Source organism: Saccopteryx leptura, chromosome X (genome assembly GCF_036850995.1).
Source record: "Saccopteryx leptura isolate mSacLep1 chromosome X, mSacLep1_pri_phased_curated, whole genome shotgun sequence".
NCBI classification, from domain to species: domain Eukaryota; kingdom Metazoa; phylum Chordata; class Mammalia; order Chiroptera; family Emballonuridae; genus Saccopteryx; species Saccopteryx leptura.
In genome coordinates this window covers 47,764,797-47,783,761 of record NC_089516.1, presented here as the reverse complement: position 1 = coordinate 47,783,761, position 18,965 = coordinate 47,764,797, and the positions used below count along the sequence as shown (strand labels likewise).

The 18,965-nt window shown below is 38.4% G+C and overlaps 1 pseudogene; it reads right to left on the bottom strand.

Moving 5' to 3' along the window:
* Positions 1-2,812: 2,812 nt before the first annotated feature.
* Positions 2,813-2,957, bottom strand: LOC136386645 (small nucleolar RNA SNORA1; annotated as a pseudogene).
* Positions 2,958-18,965: the final 16,008 nt, after the last annotated feature.

Here is an 18,965-nt window from a genome sequence, read left to right as displayed (position 1 = left end):
CTATAGTCATCTGCACTTGGAAGACTAAATATTAAGAAGAAAGTTTGTCTAAAGACTATATTGTTGCAAAAGTGACCCCTACAGAGGATAAGACACTCAGTCATCTTAATTAATGGAGGAGAATTTATTAGTAACTGGTGGAGCACTTGGGCTAGTAGCACCAAAACACGAGCTCCCTGAATTAGATTTTTTCACAGGTTATATTAAGATGACCAACTTTTTTACAATGAAAAGGAGGACAAAAATAAATTGAAGAAAACAATATTATAAATAAAAGAAACATTTTATTCATTGCAACAATAATACACTATAATATGATAAATGCATAATAGAAACATTTGTAATATTTTATATTGTCATTATGCCTACATGCCTATTCATTTTTAATAATAATTGTAAGAAAAAAGTACTCTTTTAGATACAAATATGTCACATCACACACAATGGATCAACTCTGCATCCATTGAACATGGACATTTACAAATTAGTCTTCCAATATCAAAAAGGAGGACATACAGGAGGACACTTTTCTAGGGAGGACAAAATTTACAAAAGAAAGACTATCCTCCCTAAAGGAGGATGATTGGTCACCTTTAAAATGATCTTTAGTTTGTGGCTGTGTCACTCCATTCCCTTTGTCTTCATATAGCACTTTCCTCTGTGTGTGATGATATCTAAGTCAGATTTTTGTAATGCTTGCAATGATTTTTAAAATTCATCCAATTCTAGAATAATTATGCATATGAAGAATAGAAATAAACTCTGCTAACTATAATTTGCAGACCCGAAGGATCAACATTTCCTCTAAGATGACTTTTCAATTGAGAGGTAAATCTGCATTATTCACCTTTCTCTTCTTATCCTCCAACTGCTCCCCCTCCATTTATGAAATAATGAAATATTTGAATTCATTTATAAGTAAAACAAAAACCCTGAGGTTATATTGAGGAAGTAGTAAGCCTCCCTTCTGCTTTGAGAGGGTAGAAACCAGAATAATACAAGGGAAAAGAACCACCAGGGGTAACTGAGTCAGCCAGTTATAAATGAACTACATCCCATAGTTTTCTAAATGGTTGCTTACAGCCACTTGCAACACAAAGCAAGAGAAGTAGAATCTGTATGTAGCTGCTACCACTGATTTGGAAACCCCTTCCTCCTTGCTAACCCCACCGAAACTCTGTGGGTGGAGTGCAGAGCACATTCTTAACAGCTGTGGCTGATGCAATGCTGTGAGAACACTCCAGCACCTGAAACCCTCCTAGGCACACCCAGGAGGGAGCTCGCCCACTATAAGGAAGTGACTCAGCACCAACCACACAGCTCCCTGATCTTTTTAGCCATTGGCTTTGAAGAGCACACTGAAACACCCTATAGGCTGTACCTGTGTATATAACCTAGCTTGCTTCCTGAATAAAGCAGATCTGCATCACTGAACCTGGTCCCTGGAGTCGAGTCTCTGCATCTCCGTAATCCTCACCCCTGGTGGGCATTGTCTACAAAAGTCCCCCTCCCCTCTCCTTGAGTCCTGGGAAACCTTAAACAAAGAAATCATGCACCCATTGCTTAGATACTATAAAGGTATATAACTCAAGTGAAGTATCATGAATGTGTAGAGGTATGACCCATACTCAGGCAATGACAATTACATCATAATCTATCTTTGGAGGACAAAAAGTAAGAAGCTATTGGTTGTTAGATACATCTTAATCTTGGAGATGCTTTTAAAAATGTGATATAACGGATTAAGAATGGTATTTGTAGCAGAATTGGTATTTTCTAATGGAGTTATATACTTTCTAATATCATAAGTGAAGATTTAATGTGGGTTTTTTTGTCTTTTAATAATGTTCAATATTTTTTTCATAAAATTTTTTGGTATTACATGTGCTATATTTATACACATTGCATTTTATATTGATTATTAGATTTCAAAATGTTATTGTAGTTTTATATATTGATATTGTGTTCAGCAATCCTACCAAATTTATTAATTCTTGGGTTTTCTATCTAGACAAATCATGTTGTCTACAGATAACAGCACCATGTCTCCCTTGGCAATCTATGCTTCCTAATTACTTTCCCTTTCTTATTTCATTGGTTAAGACACTAATACAATTTGGAATAGATATAGTTATAATGGGCATATTTTTCTTATTTAAGAAGTTAATGCTTCTTAAATTTTACCATTAAATAGGAAGTTTGCTCTAGATTTATTAAGTCAAGGTCATTTCCTTATATTCCAAGTTTGTTGTGAGTTTTAGTCCTGAATCAGTGCTGTATTTTATCACACGTTTTTTTCTGTCTACTAACATGAATATATAGTTTTTCTAATTCACTCAGTTAATGTAAATGTTGTCAATAAAATTTTTGGATTCTGGACAACCCTTGCACCTCTGGCATAAACCCTACCTAGTCATAATATATTACTTTTTATTCAGACTTGCAATTAAGTTGCTATTATTTTATTTGGGATCTTTGAATCTACAATTAGATGAAAAATTAGTCTATAATTTTTCTTATACCTCATAAAAAATTAGATAATTCTATTTTCTGATATAGCTTTTAGAAAATAAATTTTGGTAACTTTATAAAAGTAATCTGTAAAACTACTTTAACCTGAGACTTTGGTGGGGGAAGATATATTTTATTAACAATTAAATTACTACTTATTGTTAATTGTCTACTCAAGTTTTCCATTTCTTCTTGAATTACCTTTGGAGATATATACAATATGTATTAAATTATCCATTTCATATGTTCTTTAAGTTATTGGCACAAACTTAGTAACATCATTATCTTCTTTTTTTTTTCTTTCAGTTACCGGTCTCATAGTCACCACTGCAATAAAATGACTGTGATGGAAGCATAACCTGTGTCTCAATGTAGCCACATTAACAATTTCTGTAGACCAGTATTATCTTCTTATTTTTAACTTCCTACAGTAACTTAATAATAATTACTTTTGATTTTGATTTTTTTCACTTATTTTTTCTTGACCAGTCTTGTTAGAGATTTGTCTGTTTTTAATTTGTTAAAAAAATTTCCGTAAGTGTTTTGCATAAAAATATTGTCTGATTTTTTTTCTGGGGGGTTATTTTGTTTTTAGTACCTTTATTGTTGTTTTTTAATTTAAAAAGTAATACCTGCTTAACATTTAAAATTTTCAAAAGTAACTTACATGTTGAATGTAACAAGTGACCTACTTGCGAATTTATTATCAGCTTTAAAAATATGATCTTGGCCTTTCCTGGTTTGCTCAGTAGATAGAGTATCATCCTGGCATGCAGAAGTCCCAAGTTCAATCCCCAGTCTGGGAACACATGAGAAACACCATCTTCTTCTCTTCCCCTCCCTTTCCCCCTTCTCTCTCTCTCTCTTCCTCTCTCACAGCCAGTGGCTTGATTGGTTCAAGTATCACCCTGAGAAATAAGGATAGCTCAGTTGGTCCAAGCATCAGCCTCAGGCACTGAGGATAGCTCGGTTGATTTGAGCATTGACCCCAGATGGATGTTGCCAGGTGGATCCCAGTCAGGGTGAAAACAGGAGTCTGTCTCTCTATTTCCCCTCCTCTCACTTAAAAAAATATATATGATCTTACAGTACATACTGTTTTACCACTTGGTATTATCTTGTATGGTATTTGTTTCCAAATAAAGATATACTTAGAGCCAGGTGATTATTAACCTTAATGATAGCAGTTAAGACACATAGCTATTTAAAGGAGAGCATGGTTGTTCCAGTGAGGAAGAGGAGAGAGCAGCCAAGGTTGCTGGGGATGGTCCTAATTAACCACTTGTGTCTCTGATGAGTGGTTCTTCATGGCCTTGGACTTCATTTTTCTTGGTGTCTATGTCATAGAAGGTATGTTCAAGATTATTGCTCTGAGTCACAATATTTTTCTAACTCCTGGAAAAATCTGGGTGGGTGGAACTGGGGGCCTGTGTATGTATGTGTAGTGGGATTCACTAAACTGCCTAGGGGAGGCTAAATACACAGAGGGACAGGGACAAGGGGTGTTGGCATTGGGAAAGCTGTGGGTCTGGGCTGGCACCTGGGCAGGAGCCCGTTGCATTCAAGCACCCCTGTGCCTTCATACTTCCTTATGGCAACGACTATGCTGGATTTCATGCTCATGCAGCTCAACTCCCACTCCTTCACAGGCAGCATCTACAACCAAAGCGTCTGCCACACCTTCAAGGTCTTTAAGAGCCAGAAGACCCCGAGAGTCAGCCAGGCCACAGCTGATCACACTGGTGTGGGGAATCCAAAAGAAGAGGGACACAAGCCTGGACTCCTAAGGAATGTGTTGTGACTTATTCACAGGATGGGAGAGAAGAAGGCTTCTGCCATCCATTAGTCTCTTCATTTTCCCCAGATGGGTTGAGACTGTCCCAAGTCACTAGCAAATGAGGGATCTCCTGCTTTCACTTTCAGCTCTGGCTCCTAGCACAGATTTCCATCCCACCGATTCAGCTTCCCTCTCAACATCTACTCACAGCTTTTTAATCAGCCTCCAGAAAGTGACTGGAACCCTAGCATAGACCCTGTATGTAGGCCCCTTTGAACCTGGCTTGACCCTGAACAGCCAATCCTCTTCTCCAGTGCTCCAGGCACTGTTCCACTACTCTGACCTCAAGCACTTCCAGAACACCATCTTTACCCTCTTCGCCTTCCTTGCTCACTCTGGACAACTGATCCCTCATCTATCTGGACAGTGGTGCCCAGTATAGAGCAGACCCCAGGCTGACTAAAGGGTGGGGACTGGCCAGGAAGACAGACCCTTGGACTCAATTACCCCTCTGCAAAGTGGAGTTTCTGAGAGTTGGCAAAGAACTCACAGCTGAACTGATTCCCTCTCTCCCAGGCACCTTGTATATTAATGATAGCAATTTAAACCTAAACAAAGTTAATGAATTTATTAACTTATGTTAGCTACAGGCGTTAACCTCCACTATGTCATATACCTTTTATTCAAGATTAATCTTGCCTAAAAAAAAAATTTAATTTTGCTGTTTTAACTTGCAGGCATGTTTATTAAAAGACTTTTTTCATGGATTGGCTTAATAACAGCTCACATTTTACTCTTTAGTATATGGGTTTGAATTTAATCAGTTTTTAAAATGTAATTACTTTCTTTTCATCTTTAAAATATTTGGATTTCTTTATTTGGTTTATTTATTTTTTATTGATTTGAGAGAGAAAGAAAGGGTGAGAGAGAGAGAGAAAAATGAAAAACTTCAACACGTAGTTGCAGCACTTTAATTGTTCATTGATTGCTCTTCATACATGCCTTGGCTGGGTGAGCTTAAGCCAAGCCAGTGACCACTTGCTTAGGCCAGTGACCTTGGGCTCAAGCCAATGACCTTGAACTTCAAGCTGGTGACCTTTGGGCTCAAGCCAGTTACCTTGAGAACATGTCAATGATCTTGCCCTCAAGCCAGTGTTCCCACACTCAAGTAGGCGACCTTGTGGTTTTGTACCAGGGACTTCAGCGTCTTGGGTCAATGCTCTATCTACTGTGCCACCACCAGTTAAGGTCTCTTTGGTTTTAAAGACACAGTATACTCTTCATGTATATCTGTCCTAACTTTTTCCAGAGCAAGGGTCTCAAATCTTCCTGTTTATGAGTCTCAAATCTCAGGCTCAGTGCCTGGACCAGGACAATGATATTAATAACTACCATTCATTGAACATATGCACTATTGATAGGAATATAAAATACAGCATCTGCTATTAAAATAGTATGGAAATTCCTTTAAAAATGAAAAATAGAACTATTATATGATCCAACAATCCCTTTTCTGGGTATACATTTAATAAAATTGAACCAAGGTATCTTTCTCTTTAGCTTCTTTTTTTTCTGATCATTTTCTTTCACACATTTCAGGAAGCTATCTTGGAGTGCTTAATGTGCTCAATACGTACATTGATTCTCTTGGCAAAACTTTACCCTTAACTTGTTTGTTCACAACAATGCCCACTGCATGCTGGGTGACACTGTAGACTCTTCCAGTTTTGCAATAGGGACATTTGTGAGGCATTCCTTTTTGGACAGTGACCATTCCCTTGGTGGCTACAATATCACTTTTCTTATAGATTTGCATAAATGTGTCCAAAGGGACAATTCTATGTTTTCTAAAAGACCTTGAGAACATACAGTGGGTGCTTCTCCTCTTTCCCTTTGTTTATACATTTTGACAAACTATACAATGGTGGTTCCAGCTGAAAAGGTGAAACCATCAAATTTTTAGAAACAGAAAGTAAAAGGGTGGTGGCCAAGGGCTAAGGATATGGGTTAAAAGGGTGTTTAATGGTAACAACACAGTTATAGATTTGCAAGATGAAAAAGTTCTGGAGATCTATTATATAACAGTATGAATATACCATATTTTTTGCTCCATAAGACACACCTGACCATAAGATGCACCTATGGTTTTAAGGAGGAAAATAGGGAAAAAAAATACTCTGAACCAAATGGTGTGTTAAAATATTTAATAAATTATACCACAATAATATTTCAACAATGTAAACTCAACAGCAGTATTAACAACCATTAGCATTGTTATTAACAAATGAGAAGAGACTTTAATATTCAAATACTCTTCTAGTTGTCCAGGAACCCCAGGAACTCATCATCGCTCATGTCAGAATTTAAGTTCGGTTGCTCACAATTACTGGTATCACTTTCTTTGCTATTTTCATATATGATTCCATCTTCAGTGCCATCTAAGGCATGGCTACTGCCACATTTTTTGAATGACCCTACCACAGTTTCATTCTTCACTGACTGCCATGATGTTTTCACCCACTCACAAACTTGAGTGATAGTGGGTCTCTTCATTCATCTAGTTGTTGTCAGATCATGATTATCAGCATCCATCCATTTGTTCCACTCTTCTTAATAAAGGCTTGACAGTGTTTGTTGATGGAAATGTCGAGAGATTGCAACTGACTGGTAAGACCCCCAGGAATTACAGCTAGATGAGTCTTCACTTCTTTAAAGGTTTCTTTGTGGTTTTATTAATATGTGCTCTAAACTGGTCAAGCACTAATAGGGCAGCAAGTGACACCAGCACTTTACACAGAGCTCCAGCAGCTGCAGCGCAGCCTTCCACCACTGCAGTGTGCCTCTCACATCTGCCCTCAATGTTGCCAGATAAATGCACCCGCACAATGTCGCTCGCTTTCCCTCCTGCACTGCATGCAACTGTGGAAACCAGAACCAGGAGCTCACTCAGCAGATGCCAGGGTTCTGCACACTGCCATGGCAGGTATGATTACTCTCCTGCTGGCGCTCATTCTACATATGTTTACCGGCGCAGCACCCTGCAGCAGCTAAAAAAATGTACATTCACTCCATAAGATGCACAGGCATTTTCCCTTCCATATTATGGGGAAAAAAGTGTGTCTTATGGAGCGAAAAATATGGTAATTAACATGAAAGAACTGTAAAAAAGAGGTTAAGATGGTCAATTTTATGTTATGTGTTTTTTCACCATAATTAAAAATTAAAATAAAAAAACTCAGGCTCTCTCACTTTGAAGATTAAGAAACTAAGACACAGAGAATTATGTGTCTTATTCAAGTAGTCAAAGAGCCAACACTGAAGCATTGATTCGAACTTACTATGATTTCACTTACTTTAAATTTAGGTTTTTTTCTTTACAATTTAACAAAATTTGGTACATTTGAAATTTTTCTGTTAAATCTTTCAAAGGGGAAAGTATACCTTTTTATTCTTAGTTTTAGTCAGCATGAAAACGATTTGTCTTTCTAAAATGGTTCACTTCTGGACAAAGGCAAAATATAAATGTTTTTAAATCCAACATTCGCTTTCAAATAAAGTAATATGATAAAAATTTGTGGGTGAGATCATTTAAATCTTCAAGTATTATGTATGGTGATTTTTTGATATACAATTGACATATATATATTATTTTCAAGTGTACAACATATGATTTAATACTTTCATATATAGCACAACAATAACCATGATTAGTCTAATTAGCATTCAGGGTAACATTTTTTTGTGTAACAGAGACAGAGAGAGGGACTGACAGAAAGGGAGAGAGATAAGAAGCATCAATTCTTTGTTGTGGCATCACAGTTTTTTCATTGATTGCTTTCTCATATGTGCCTTGACCTAGGGGCTACAGCAGAGTGAGTGACCCCTTGCTCAAGTCAGAGACCTTGAGCTTTAAGCCAGAGACTTTTGGGTTCAAGTCAGTGAGCATAGGGTCATGTGCCAGGGTCCAGCCCTGGGGGGAATTCAGGGGTCCCACAGGAAGAGACAGCATCGGCACAAAACAAGTGAGAGAGCTGAATTCTTTAGCATTCACTGCCAGGCATCTCCGCCAATGGCTAGTACAGCTTTATTTTTATACACACTCACTAAATTACAATCACATGGTATTCAGAATACATTGATTAATAATTGTTTTTGTTTCACTATGGTTACATATTTCTAGGTAATGGTTAGTATATTTCTATAAGCTATAAATCAGGTGGTAAGTCATTCTAAGTACAGTTATACAATAACTTGAGCAGCAATAACAATATTGGTGCAAGCTTCTAAAAGGTCAGTATTGATTAATAACTCTATCTTACCTAAGGGTCTATTGTCTAGTCAAATTGTATTTGTCTACTATATTCATATACTATTTAAGTTCTAACTTTATTTTTCTCAGAGTGTTCCATCACCTGCAGGTCAGGTATGCAAGAAGAAAGGAAAGTTTTTCTATTCTATTATATGAAAAGGCTAGGGAAGTAAAGTAATGGATTAGGAGAAAGCTGAAAGGTGCCTTTGTGTATAGTTACTGTTTCCTACCTATTCATAAGTCACAATCTATTTTTTCCTAGTATGATTTATAGGAGGGAATTTCCCCACAGATTTACCCCTTTTTGGGGAATATCATAGCCAGCCTCCTATGTCTATGGGCCCAGGCAAGGGGTTTTATAGGCTTTTCTGTGGAACTCACACCCTCTGTCTCATTTCCAGAGAAATTACTATAAATCTGCAGGGAAAACAAAGTGCTATTATCCCTGTGCCGTAAATGATAGCACACACACCCAGAAAAGGGGGGGGATAAAAAAACCAAATTAATTCAAAAAGTAAAAGGCAGAAGTATTGTTGTGCCTTTTCTTTGCTGTGACTGTGTCAACCAGCAGTTGTTGATCTTCTTTGCTGTGACTATGTCAAGCAGCAGCTGTTGACCAGCTTCCGCCAGTCATGTCTATGATCCCACGCTCAAGCTAACAACCCTGCACTCAAGCTGGTGAGCTGCACTCAAGCTAGATGAGCCCACGCTCAAGCCAGCAATGTTGGTGTTTCGAAGCTGGGCCCTCTGCATCCCAGTCCAATGCTCTATCTAATTTGCCACCACCTGGTCAAGTCAGGGTAATTTTTTTTTAAGTAAGAAGATGGGATATAGAGAGACAGACTACTGTATGTTCCCCAAACAGGATCCACCTGGCAGCCCCCCCCTGGGGCGGATGCTCTAATCAGTTATGCTATCCTCAGTGACTAAGGCCTATGCTCGGACCAACTAAGCCACTGGCTGTAAGAAGGAAAGAGAGAGAGAAGTAGGAAAAGGAAGCGAAGAGACAGAGAAGGGGAAAAGAGAAGGGAAGAGAGAGAGAAGGAGGAAAGGGAGAGAAAGAGAAACAGATGTTCACTTCTCATTTGTGCCCTGACCAGGGATTGAACAGGGGACATCTGCATGCCAGGCCAATACTCCATCCACTGAGCCAACCAGCCAAGGCTCAGTGTGATATTTTTAAAAATAAAACCTGGTAAACCAGCTAACATAGACTGTGTGAGCTGTGCTGAAAAAAATCAAAATATGTTTCTCTAACAGAACTTCTGTCAGTGATGGGATTCATCCGGTTCGCACCAGTTTGGCAGAACTGATACCTAATTTTTTGTTGAGTTCAGTGAACTGGTTGTTAAAATGACACTTGTAATCAGGGTTCTCTCTAAGGTGGGTGCCTGGACAGCTGCCCAATGTGGAAATCACAAATTTACATTCCTTACTCTTTTTTAACGTTCATCTGCGCAACAGATGTCCATTCCGTCCATAAGTGAAAAAAACTGCAAGTGAAGGCGCCAATCAAGAAGCAATATGGAAATATCTTAACAGTTTTATTGTTTTTTGTTGGGTATTATTTAATATTTTTTCATTAATATTTTAAAACTCTTTCTTATAACAATCTAGTTTCGTGTATCTCTTCTATTGTTCTTATTGTATTTAAGTATTAAATGCATGAAATAATAGACTACCTTTTATTATGTCATATTTTTATACTTAAAAATGGTCATTAAGGCAGAGAACTGGTTGTTAAATTATTTGAATCCCACCACTGACTTCAATCTCATTGAGCATCTCTTCATTGCCTGCAAAGAATTTCTGAGTTTTTCCCCCATGATGAACTTTTAAAATCATTTTCTTCATTACATCCTCAGAGTTTCTATAGCTGTATTTTTCTAAATAGTTTTTTTTTTTCCCACAGAGACAGAGAGAGGGACAGACAGACAGGAAGGGAGAGAGATGAGAAACATCAATTCTTCACTGTGGCATCTTAGTTGTTCATTGATTGCTTTCTCACATGTGCCTTGACCGAGGGGCTACAGCAGACTGAGTGACCCCTTGGTCAAGCTAGCGACCTTGAGCTCAAACTGGTGAGCCTTTCTCAAACCAGACGAGCCCACATTCAAGCTGGCAACCTTGGGGCTTCGAACCTGGGTCCTCTTTGTCCCAGTCCAACTCTCTATCCACTGCGCCACTGCCTGTGAGGCTCTAAATAGTTTTAACTCTAGTGAAAGATAAAGGGACTAATTCACAGTGTATTGTACTGAGTTGACTAACTTTCATCCAAGAATAGATAACAAAATTCCTAGTCTCTGGAATTTGTAAATGTTACCTAATTTGGAAAAAAAATCTCTGCAGATGTGATTAAATTTAATATCTTGAGATGAGGCAATAACCCTGGATTATCAGGTGGGCCCTAAATGCCATCACATGTGTCTTTGTAAGTGAGAGCCAAAGGGTAATACACAGATACAGAAGAGAAGGTAATATGAAGACACAGGTAGAGATTGGAGTGATGCAGCCACAAACCCAAGAACTCTGGCAGCCACCACGAGCTTGAAAAGGCAAAGAATAAATTCTCCTGTGGAGCCCCCTGAGGGAGTACAGACTTATTTCAGACTTCTGATCTCCAAACTGTGAGAGAATAAAGTTCTGTTGTTTTACACCACCAAATCTGTGGTAATCTGTTACAGCAGCCCCCGGAAACTAATAAAGGTATATTCATGTATGCCATGTTCATCAGTGTTTACTAAAATTAACTACAAATAAGCAGTAAAAATGGAAAGACTACCTATAAAATAATTTATAAAACACATGCATGAGTAAAGGGGGAAATCTAATGAGAATTCATAAACAAAACATTAAAAATCAATGCATGATATATAAATGCATATTCCTGGCCTTGCAGAAGTTCTTCTGACAATGTCTGAAACCACAGGAGTTGTCTGCAGAAGAAAGCTCTATGAAAAAAACACACTATAGCTTTGAATCCATTGGGATCCATCATTAAAGGACATGGATTTGTAACAACATTATTACATACTCCAGGGTTACTGTTATCAGAATTTCTGAGGCCAAGTATCAGCCTTAGCTGGGTCCTCAGATTGCAGATTGCCTGCTTATTCTCAGGGTCTGTGGACCTAGTTTACAGTCCTGAGGCACGGAGTTTATTAGAGCTGACCCACATCATTTCTGGCCTCACATTATTGCTCTGGAATAGAGTCCCTGAGTTAAGCAAGAACCATCCCCCTCCACAGATAATGGCCCTAGAAGGTAAGAAATGAATTAGGCCTGGAGTTGCCAAGTTTAACAAATAAACATACAGGCCACCCAGTTAAATTTGAACTTTGGATTAACAGTGAATAATTTTTTAGTGTATTTATGTCTAACTCAATGTTTAGGACATATTTAGACTAAAAAAGTAGTTGTTATTTATCTGAAATTCACATTGAATAAGATGTTCTAATATGAAAACTGGTGACCCAAATCAGGATCAACCTCTCTCCTCACAGGCTTTATACTCTGGTCAAGGGTAAAATAAGTGTACAAATGACCTGTGGTGCAGGCCACAGGCTGAGTCTTGAGAGGAGTTCTCTCCAAATGTTGAAGGCCCACTGAGGCAAGAAGTCATTCATGTATCATTTCTTCATGTTTTATGCTAAAATTTGTTGAAGATGAAGTGTCTTGTTTGTGTTGCCATTAAAGAGGCCATACATTAGCATAGTCATACGTGGGAATGTTTTTTATCTTTTTAAGAGTTCAAAAAGGACATCTCCTAAGAAGCCTTAATTGCTTATCTAAGTAAATATATATATATATATATATATATATATATATATATATATATATATATATAACGAAACAAGAACTGAAGTCCTAGCTATGCCAAATATCCATTTATTTTATTCCGTTATTTTCAACATTAAGTTTAGGGTGTCAAAACAAAGCAAAACAAAATGAAATAGACACCAATTTTATTACGTAGCTAGCATTCTATAATCTGATGCCTGATAATATTATATCTGAATGTTCTGAGCATAATAACTACTCTGTAAATCTAATTAAACTCAACTCTACTCTAGTAGAGCAGTCAGACCCCAAAATAAAATTATTGCCCTTCCATGCTGTCAAAAAAAGGGAGTGGGGAACTGAGAAGTGTTTATTGTCTTTTTTTTTAAGAGGGAGAGAGAGACAGGAAGGTAGAGAGATAAGAAGCATCAACTTGTAGTTGTAGCACTTTAGTTGTTCATTGCTTCTCATTTGTGCTTTGACTGGGGCAGAGGATCCAGCTGAGCCAGAGACCTCTTGCTCAAGCAAGTAACCCCGCGCTCAAGCCAGATAAGACTGTGCTCAAGCCAGCAACCTTGGGGTTTAGAACCTGGGACCTCAGTATCCCAGGTCTATGTTCTATCCACTGCATCACCACCATTCAGGCTGTTTACTGACTTTTGATTTTACAACTTGTTTTATCTTTGATGCTATTTATAAATATGTATAACTATTTTCCCAAGGTAAAGACTCCATTTAAATACAAAATAATACAAAGTATTTTTCTTATTACACAAGAAGTCATTAAAAAAAAAACTAGATGCCCATCCTCTGGAGGATTTTTCAAACTAGATTTCTCTGATTCTTTCTGTAGTTCTCCCCTTTTAAAACATTTATTCTTTATCTTTTAAAAAGAAATTATGCATCTGCTGTTTTGAAAATATTTCAAGGTCTTTTTGGGAATGATATTATGCTCTCAAATTTTGAAATAGCTGGAGTTCTGGAATATATACCAGAATTATTTAGTTTTGAAAATCATGAACTCTTTAATTTCCTCAATTTTTTTATGCTTTCAGTTTTTTATGGTCCTGGGTTTCTGAACATTATATTTTAAGCTATCACTTTCCTCCCTCAGTTATCAGATTGTAGAGTCACTGAAAAGTATCTTTTATATTAAGTCCTTGTCTTCAGCCTTTGAGATGCAAGGCTAAGGTTCCTCTGGCCTCATTAAAAGCCCAGATGGCTGTGGAGTGAAAGCAGAGATTGGTATAAAAGGGAGTCTTTCATTAGTGCACTTTTTCTGTCATTCATATCTTGAAAATGGTTAAAATTTCTAAAGCTCCAAATATGATGCCTGCTTGTTGATGTAATTTAGAGGGATTTAATATTTCCAAAGGAATTTGCTGTAACCCCTGGCTAGTGGCTCAGTAGATAGATCATGAGCCCAGCTTATGGATGTCCCAGGTTCAATTCCCTGGTCAAAGTAAACAGGAGAAGCAACCATGTGTATCTCTTTCCCTCCCTCTCTCCCTTCTCTCCCTCTTCCTCTCCTACAGCCAGTGGCTTGATTGGTTCAGCATGGCCCCAGGTGCTAAGGACAGCTCTGTTGAGGCACATCAGCTTCAGGTGCTAAAAATAACTCAGTATTCGAGGATCAGCTCCAGATGGAGCTGCTGGTCAGTGCACATGTGGGAGTCTGCCTCACTATTTCCCTTCCTCTCACCTACAAAAAGAAAAAGAAAAAAACTATGCAGCTTTACGTCTTTGGGATATCTGATGGTGATTACTGTCCCTTGAGTGGTTGTATGGTGGTTTACTCAATCTGTTCCCTATTGAACATGCTGGTTTACTCAAATAATACTCAATAAATAACCTTTTACATATGTTATTGTTATTTTTATTGCTTTTTTTTACAGAGAGAAGAAGGGGGGAGAGAGAGAGAGACAGAGAGAGATTCATTTGTTATTCCACTTGGTCATGCATTCATTGGTTGCTTCCTGTATGTGCTCTGACAGGGGATCAAATCTGTAACCTTGGTGTTTTGGGATGATGCTCTAACCAACTGACCTAACTGGCCAGGGTACATATGTTTTTTTCAAACATATTCAGGTGTAATTAATATTTTATTCTTAGAAATGGGATTGCTGGGTCAATCAATAAATGTGTTTGCATTTTTGCTGGATATTGTACTCCCTGACCAACACATATACAATTTTTAAATGCCTAAGCCTCACATGGAACTCTCAAGTATGATTTCTGTAGGTATTCTTCCACTCTCTACAGTGATACTATAGACTGATAGAGCACTGTGGCTACTCAGGGCTACGATGTTGGAGTTAACCTTTGAGAAAGACAGGCAAGAATGACCATTGTTGTGACATAGACAACACTTGTCCCCATTCCTTCTTTGTTACTTTCTTCTTCCATTAGCATCCTCTACAGATTGAATGTTTGTATCTCTCTAAAATTCATGTTGAAATTTAACACTGCAATGTGATGGTATTAAGAGGTAATGCCTTAGGGAAGTGGTTAGGTCATGAGGGTGGAGGCTTCTTGAACAGGATTAGAGACCCCACAGAGTGCCATTTATCTCTCTCTCTCTCTCTCTCTCTCTCTCTCTCTCTCTCTCTCTCCATCATGTGAAAATGGCTATCTGTAACAAAACATGGGCCATCATCAGAACCTGATTGTACTGACACCCTGATCTTGGTCTTCTAACCCAGTGGTTCCCCAACCTTTTTTGGGCCACGGACTGGTTTAATGTCAGAAAATATTTTCACAGACCGGCCTTTAGGGTGGGTTGGATAAATGTATCACGTGACCAAGACAAGCGTCAAGAGTGAGTCTTAGATGGATGTAACAGAGGGAATCTGGTCATTTTTTAAAAATAAAACATCGTTCAGACTTAAATATAAATAAAATGGAAATAATGTAAGTTATTTATTCTTTCTCGGTGGACTGGTACCAAATGGCCCTTGGACTGGTACTTTGTTATAGCAATCTAGAGTACTTTGTTATAGCAGCCCAAATCAACTTTCTTCAGGGCCTTTGTCAGGCCTTAAAGTTTGCCTCCCCTGGGAGCCCTGGTGATGTGTTGTTTATCTCTGCCCTCTCTCTGGTAACTTAGAATGATCTTCTTACTTCATCAGAAAGCATCTCTTCCCCTCTGAGGCCTTTTCTGAAGATTTCAATAATCCATTACATCATGCATTACTGAAGGGGGATTTCACTTGAACACTGCCTTATCCAAAAGACCATCTTTAATGGTAGCCTAGAAAAAAGTCACTGTTCTGTATAGAGGCTTTGCTCATGCTCCATTCTTCTCTTTGAAGATAAGGTGCTGAGTGCTTCCCTCCCAGTCTTCTCTAATCATGTGCCTGCACAGAGGCAGCATAACTTATTTCTTTACTCTTGAGACAATTCATGGATTGTTAAATCAAATAATAGAAATGTGGCCTTGAGCCTTGTGAAAGAGTGGTCTCCATGCTCATTATTTAATAAACTAACCATAACCCTACCAGAAAACTGTTCTTCAGGAAGTTGATCTTATTAAGAGTTAGATTTGATGAGTGTAAGGTTAATCAGCAAGTGGATAAATTCATTTCCTTTTCTTTGCTGTTCAAACCCCTTCTTTCTGCTTTCACCAGACATGGTAGTCCTGAGATAGAGTGGGTAAAACGTCTATGTGGCACACTCTCACAGATGGAGAAAATTATTGCACTTAGAGGTGGTCAGCTTGATAACATACCCTGGTATTGACTCTGTACTTCTCTGCTTCTCTCCCCCAGTTAGGTAATAGGATATTTGTCCTCTGCCTCAGGTTCTGCTTTCTGAGAAAATCAATCTAAGACATAAAAGGAAAAGGGAGTGACAAAAGCTACAGTGTAGCTAAAAGCTCTGACTCTAATTGAGAAGTGCTCATAAGAAGAAAGGAATCAGACATTGGTGAGTAATAACTCAAAGAAGGGCTCTTTAGGCTGGAAGCATCAATCCTTCTGTGTAAAAAAATAATTGAAGGGAGAGAACATCACTTTTTTGTGGTAAGGGACCAAAATAATAGTCTAAAGAAAAAAAGGAGAAAAAATATTGCCAGATTGCAAAAGCGCTTAACAATTGAGGAAAAAACAATAGAAATATAGGTAAAATATATGATCAGAGGATTCTTGAAAAAAGAAAAGGAATCTTAAACATATGAAAAATGCTCAACTTCACTCATAATAAGGGAAATGCAAATTACAAATACACTAAAATACCATTTCTTGTTTATCAGATTGGCAAAAATTTGAGACTGAAAATGCACTCTTAGACCCTGGCTGATTGGGTCAGTGGATAGAGCTTTGGCCTGGAGTGCGGACATCACAGGTCTAATCTCCAGTCAGGGCACACATGAGAAGCTATCATCTGCTTCTCTTCTCCACCCCCTCTCCCTTCTCTCTCTCTTCCCCTCTCACAGCCAGTGGCTCAATTGGTTCAAGCATCAGACTGGGTGCTGAGGACAGCTCGGTTGATTCACATGTCGGCCTCAGGTGCTAAAGATGGCTTGGTTGATTTGACGGGGTTGCCAGGTGAATCCTGGTTGGGGCATATATGGGAATCTATCTCACTATCTCCTCTCCTGTCACTTAGAAAGAAAGAAAGAAAATGTACTCTTTTAACAAGCTTGTAAGGAAATAAGCACTCTTGTCCATTGCTGGTGAAAGTGAAAAATGTTACAGCCATTACAGAGGGGAATTCGGTACTACCTAGCAAAAACGCAAGTACATGTGCAGTTTGACTCAGAAATCACACTTTTTTTTCTTTTTCTTTTTTCTAAGTGAGATGAGGGGTGATAGAGAGACAGACTTCCACATGCGCTGTAACTGAGATCCACCTGGCAATCCCTATCTGGGGCTGATGCTTTGCCCATTTGGGGCCATGCTCACAACAGAGCTGTTTTTAGCACCTGAGGCAAAGGCTCCACGGAGCCATCCTCAGTGCCCTGGGCCAATGTGTTCAAAACAATTGAGCCATGGCTGTGGGAGAGGAAAAGAAAGAGAGAAGAGAGAGGAGTGGTGGGAAAGCAGATGGCCACTTCTCCTCTGTACCCTGATGTGGAATCGAACCAGGGACATCTACATGCTGGGCCAATGCTCTACCACTGAGTCAACCAGCCAGGGCCAGTAATCACACTTCTAAGAATCAAATGTGTATTACACCTGAACATAGTTGAAATAACATATACATAAGGTTATTTATGGAGCATTATTTGTACAACAAAAGTTGGGGAGCAACCCATAAGTCAATAAGCAACAGATTGAAAAAAATAAGCAACAGATTGAATAAGCCATTGTACAACCACATGAGGGATACTATGTAATCATTAAAAATAAAAAAGAAAGTCTGATCTGTGGTGGCGCAGTGGTAAAGCATCAACCTGGAACACTGAGGTTTCCAGTTTAAAACCCTGCGCTTGCCTGGTCAAGGCACATATGGGAATTAATGTTTCCTGCTCCTCCCCCCTTCTCTCTCTCTGTCTCTCTCCTCTCTAAAATGAATAAATAAAATTTAAAACTTATTATAAAAAATAAAAAAAAAGAATGAGGAGGGTCTCTGTATTTATTGCGACTGCCTTAATAAATGACCACAAACTAGGTGGCTTAAAGCAACAAAAATGTATTCTCTCTCAGTTCTGGAGTCCAGAAGTCCAAAACCAAGGTGGCGGCAAGGCTAGTTCCTTCTGAAGGCTCTGCAAGAAAATCTCTTCCTTGCTTCTCCCCTACCTTCTAGTGGTTGCCCACAATCCTTGGCATTCTTTGGCTTATAGCCTCATTGTTCTAATTTCTGCCTGTGCCTTCCCATGTCCTCTTCGCTGTGTCTCAAACCCTCTTCTCTTTTCTCTTATAAGGATACTCATAATTGGATTTAAAGTTAACCATTTTATAAATTGAATTTATTGGGGTGGCACTAGTTAACAAAATTATACAGGTTTCAGATGCACAATTCTAAAAACTCATATTCTGTATGCTGTAGTATATGATCACTCCCTCCCCATAATCAAGTCTCTATCCTTCACCATTTATTCTCCCTATACCCTACTCTACTCCCCCCACACTCCCCTTCCCTGGCAATCACCACACTGTTGTCTGTATTGATGAGTTTTTTTCCTCCTTTTTTGTCCTTTTTTGCTCAATCCCTCCATACTCCTCTCTTAGTCCACCCTTCCTAATAGTTGTCAGCCTGCTCTCTATGTATTAGTCTCTCTCTATTTTGCCTGTTAATTCATTTTCTTCATTAGATTCCACAAATGAATGAAATCATATGGTGCTTGCCTTTCTCTCACTGCTTATTTCACTCAACATAATGCTTTCCAGGTCCATTTACACTGTAACACCGTAATCCAAGATGCCTTACCTTAATTATATTTCCAAAGACCCTTATCCCTAATAAAGTCACATTCTAAGGCTCCAAATGGACATATCTTCTGGGGAACATGATTCAACATACTACAATACACGTGAAATAATATGGATTAATTTTCAGAATATATCAACTTTAAAAAGCAAGGTGAAAAATAGTGTCTCTAGTATGCTATATTTTGTGTGGGAAAAGAGGAGAAATAAGAACACACAC